The sequence below is a fragment of the Silurus aristotelis genome, assembly GCF_946808225.1.
Source record: "Silurus aristotelis genome assembly, chromosome: 24".
NCBI classification, from domain to species: domain Eukaryota; kingdom Metazoa; phylum Chordata; class Actinopteri; order Siluriformes; family Siluridae; genus Silurus; species Silurus aristotelis.
This window is the reverse complement of record NC_139597.1, coordinates 4,512,337-4,517,958: the sequence shown is the minus strand read 5'-3', so window position 1 is coordinate 4,517,958 and position 5,622 is coordinate 4,512,337.

Here is a 5,622-nt window from a genome sequence, read left to right as displayed (position 1 = left end):
CAATTGTTTGTGTTTCATTTGTAGCAACGCTTCCATGACTGGTGATTTGTTGTCTTATCTGGACAATATGGAAATAACTGACAGATTGTTCACCATTCCTGCTGAATAAACCACTTGCCAATATTCAAAATTCTCAATGGGTTAGTTACTTTGATGTTGGAGTTGAGGGCAGGTTACATTGTACATTAACATGTCTACATTAGAAACTAGATAACTTTGAAAAGCTGACCTAGTTCCTCAGCGTATGCAGGATTTTCTGAATTAAACATATAAAGAACTGAACCAGAGCTCTCTCTTATAGCAAAATGAAGGATTCAGGAATATACCAATCATTTAAAAATTGTAATGTCAAAGCTGGTTCCCAAGACATTTTGTTTCAGAGCACCTAAAGTATTAAGGCTAGTGTTAGCAGTTGGTTTAGGGTTAGTCATTGACTAAATTGACAGAAAAAAACCAAACAAAAAGCCACTGGATACAAGCAAACGTTCTGATTCGAAGCTTACAAGACAAACACAATGTTCACATTAATAAGAAAGAGTAGTGATAGTGCATTGATAGTGTTTCCCATTCATCTTTAGTACCTGCCTGTTTGGGAAATTAATCTGTTTATGTTGGGAAATAGAAGAAATGTAATACGTATAAAATATTGCAGACATTTTTCAACAAAAAATTGATAATTGTGCAAAAAAAATCAAAAATAAATCCCACATCTTTAGGTGTGACTGGGCATGAACTGAAATGATGTAGCTGAGGTTGAGGAACTGTCAGAGCCAAAATTTATACACCATGCTGAAATTTCTCCCCCTTCTCCCCCTAGTGTTATCTGCTGCTTCTATGGGGAATTGTACGATTTATATTTCATCTGAGAGCATCTGTTTTATGCCACACCATTTTTGAGTTGAAAGCTAAACACGGATAACGAATGTGGCACTGTATTACTGTGGGATGCACCAAGAACCGCTTTCTAAGGCATCGTGGTAAACTGATTCCGTCTCACTGTAACTTACAATGAGCTAAACATTTCTACATGTAGTCATTATAAGCACACAGCCCTGAGTTTGTTTTGCGCCTAATTTGACTATGAATCCCGTGATCATGCACAAACTTTCATGGCATGACAAAGTGATACTTCCTAAAACAGAGCGCTTTGCGCCAAAGCAAACAAATCAGAATGTGGGTCTACCAAGAAGAAAACTGCGCGTTCAGCTACTTGGAGAAAAGGCTACAGTGACAGGTCAAAGCTCTTGTATGCTGTCAGCACTTTTTAATGGATATATAGTGGAACAACCGAGCCTTTTTAAAAGATAAATTGGCCACCTGGCTCAGTTTCAGCAGACATAATGGTTTATAAATGTGGAGCAGGCAGCAGGCAGGAACCCGCTCCAGCTATTCCGAATCTTATTTCATCCATCTTCTCCTCTGACTATTACTAAATCAATTATTAGCTCCAATTAGGCAAATTACAGCCTGAAAGCTGGAATTGAATTCAGTATTTGTGGTTGTATCTTGAACTACGCTTCACTACTAATCGATCATGGTGGTTATTTGTTGCTTTTGAAATTCAGGTAACCCTGATTAGAAGCAGCAATTTGGGCAACGCAGTGTGTACACAGGAGACAAAGGATTCATATAACAGCCTCCCATGTTCCTCTCCAGAGGCAGTCTAGGGTAGTACTGTGAGCATTGAGTGCATTTGAGGACACTGTTCCTGGACCTAACCCTGAAACTGAAGCTCCAAGCCTCTACTACTTACATGCACTCTTGTCTTTTAAACAACTTTGTGGTCTATTTCAGTGCTCTTTCTCTTTCTCTCTCTCATTTCCTCACAGTCATTTTAGAAGGGGAAAAGAATTAGTGTTACACCAACAAGGTTATATTTTCATTGCTATTGAATGCCAGAGAGCAGATGTACAGCTTCACTTGCACTTCTACAAATTGCATGCATTGCAAATTATACATTCATTAATATCACTTCATAAGAATCGTCCTCAAATCCTGACCTCTATACTGCAACTAGAAATTATAGATTAATATTTTAGATTATATGAGATCTTTTTCCCCCAACATAACACAATTAGATATTAGGTTCCAAGGTAATATTCACACCCCTTTCCCCTTTTTCGGTCCCTCTTTCCCCTCAGCAGTGGAAATTCACTGAGTGCTGATTGTGGCAAGAGTGTGTTGGCTCAGCTGTGAGATTTAAGAACCCATGATGTCAGACCCATATTTTCCTTGGAGAGCAGCTCATCAGCTGCATTGTTCCTGGAAACCATGGTCTGCTCTCTGGACAACAAGAGAATCAAACCCCAGCCTGGTCCTCAAGTCCTCTTTAAGGCCCCTGATGCCCCTTTCAGCGCTGATTTGTTAGAACAGTCAAAGCCAGGGTGTTGTACCACCATGTTTTAGGGAGTACTCAGAGAGCAAGTTAACCAGGGACTTCATTCCTAAATAATCTCTTTAATCCCATAAAACATGAATTTAACCATTTGTAATGGGATGGAACATCTCAGCGATCTTGGATCATCTCTTCTGCATTTCATCCTAAAATAAGTAAAAAAGTGTATTCATAATTACAATTAAAAAATACGTCAAATGTGCCTCAAACTGAGAAGCTCTGTTCATTTTCTAGTTGTTTACCGCAAGACTCCCTTATCCAAAGCAATTTATAATGATCTCATTTATACAACTGAGCAGTTGATGGCTAAGGGCCTTTGTTTAAGGGCCCAGCTTGGTGGTGCTGGGATTTGACTCCCAAACATCTTATCAACTTCTTAACCAATGAGCTACCAATTCCCTCACAGAAACATGAGACATTTATTGAATTTTTTTTCCAAGGAGTCTGCAGTGTTAATACTTTATAACAGAGGAAAAGCAACTGTATGTTTAACATTGTTGAACTTATTTACAATTTATGATAGAAAAAAAGTCACTGGTGAGGGAATACTTACTGCTCAGCAGTAGCTGCATAAGTAAGAACAGTAATTACCATGTTTTGCAATAAAACACAACAGGATGTGCTGTTATGTCTAGATTGGTTTGAGTTGCCAGGAAGGATACAGTAACTAAAGTAATCACTCTTTACAACCATGGTGAGATTTAAAAGCATCTCAGCATGCACAAAATAGCAAACCTTTAGGTGGATTATATACAACAACAGAAGACCACATCAGGTTTAACTCCTGTCAGCCAAAAAGAGGAATCTGAGGCCATCATCTAATTTTACTTACTCACCCAAACTACACAGCTGAACATTGTTCACCTCAGATTCAAATTCTTGCCTGACAGGAATATAACCTGATGTGGTCTTCTGCTGTTGGAGCATCTACCTTAATGTTGAGATGCTTTTCTGCTGGCCACGATTGCAGTAAGGGAGAATATGAGCAGTGGTGGACGGAAGTAAATGTAATTAGTTACTGTACTTAAGCAGCTTTTTTTGTGTATCTGTACTTATAATAAAATATTTCCATTTTCTGGAGACTTTTACTTTAACTTCACTTTATTTTAAAGTCAAATATCTGACTTTTTACTCAACTACATTTTGCGAAATCGTCGTTCCATTTTATTTATGAGTGAATAAAAACATAACTGGACAAGCACACTGCAAGCCACCAATCAGGATCAAGGGCGCGCTCTGTTTTGAACTTGTTTTGATTGTCGCATTTTGGAATCTACTTATCACCAACACACAGTTCAGCTCAGTATGTAACTTGCCACAACACCCATGGCCTTATTTGCGCACTGTTTTTTTTTTGTTTGTTTTTTGAAAAGAAGGTTTTGGGCTCATGGGTATTTTGGATACTTGAATAAAGGCAAATACTTTTTTTTTTACTTTCACTCAAGTGAAAGTGTAAAGGCAGCACTTTTACTGGACAAATATTTTACCTTGTGTATCTTACATTTACATTTGCGGCATTTAGCAGACGCCCTTATCCAGACGACGTACAAAAATGCTTTGAGTCTCTAGCAATGAATACATATACACTGGTATGTTAGATTACAAACTTAATGTAAATATAACTCTCGAATTCTACAAAGCAAACTTGGAAAGTGCTAATTTAAGTGTTTCAGGATGAGGTGGGTCTTCAACTGTCGCTTGAAGATATCCAGGGACTCCGCTGTTCGGACATCTAGGGGAAGTTCATTTCACCACCTCGGTGCTAGAACAGAGAAGAGCCTTGAAGTATACTTACCTCTCATTTTGAGAGAAGGTGGAACCAGTCGAGCAGTGCTGAAGGATCTCAGAGAGTGTGGTGCAGTGCGAGGTGTGATGAGGTATCTTTACTACTGAAGAACATGGTTTTTGCACTTCGTTCACCACTATATATACGTTACTATCTGCTTCCCAGTAACTTGAACCAATCTGGTCATTTTCCTTTAAAATGTTATCAACAAGACCCACCTATAGAACTGTCACTTAGTCAGTGATTTGCCATTCTGTTTTAAACTTCAGATACCTTTAGAGACTGAAGATCGTCAGTCTCTGAAATACTCAAAGCAGCCCATCTGGTGCAGAACCGCACTGGTATCCCCCCAACCCCAGTCACTCGGTTTGCTGATTAGAGAGCTGCATGAATGTGCAGGTGTAGATATTTTTCTTATTATCAAACCTGTGCACCACCCATATGACTTCCCATGTGAATAGTTGTAAGGGTAAATTCTTCTTAACTTGTTCTTCAAAGGCTCAGATTGAAACTTGGCCTACTTTAGATTAATATCCTCGAAATATATTCAGTCACATAATACTTGTTTTTAACTATTGCCAAATCAGTAATTGCATTAAATTGCACCACATTGAAATTTCTCTTCCATCCAAACCCCTAATAAAAAAAACCTCTACTTTTTCATTTCTATTTATTTTGTTCACCATGTAATTCCACAGCTTTAGCAAAAAAACATAGGCAAAAATCCCACTCAAAATATTAGGAGGACAAACATTTTTATTTTTTTTCTTCTCATTCGAGCAACCCACTTAAGTTACGGGATGTCTGTAACTTTGGTTGATGCGGTAACAGAATACATCTACAGAAAAGAAAACCTTGGTTGACGCTATTGGCCTCAGTCTGCCAAATCACATAAAACCCTTCTTGTCCTAAAAGCAGCAGGAACATCTTGTAAACAAAAAAACAAAACAAATGGAAAGTGTGGATTCTCGTTAGATATCAACAAGATAAAACAATAAATTGTTTTAACTTTAATAAGTATTGTACACCTTTCAAGCTAGCTGTGAATTCAGCGATGTCAAGCTGTTCTTTTACACCAACAGACTGAACATGTTAGAAAGCTAAACAGTAGTTATTCAATTAAACGTGGTTCTATGAATTCCAGATGAGGTTATTTGGAGGACACTTAGAATTTTGTGGATAACTTGAGACCTTGGATCAATATTCACATACTGACATGACATGATGGAGCGAATTGTACAAGTAATCCACTTACTCAGAAAATAACCCCTGGAAAAAAACATGAATGACAGCTTGGGTGTCAGTGAAAATTCATACAGCAGTTACATGTATAACTAGTGTCCTGTTTCATTCCTTCTTACATTTAAGACTTCAGAGAAAGACGATACATAAAGACAAGGGCTACACAAGGAAAAGACATCAAACTAACTAAAAATGATGA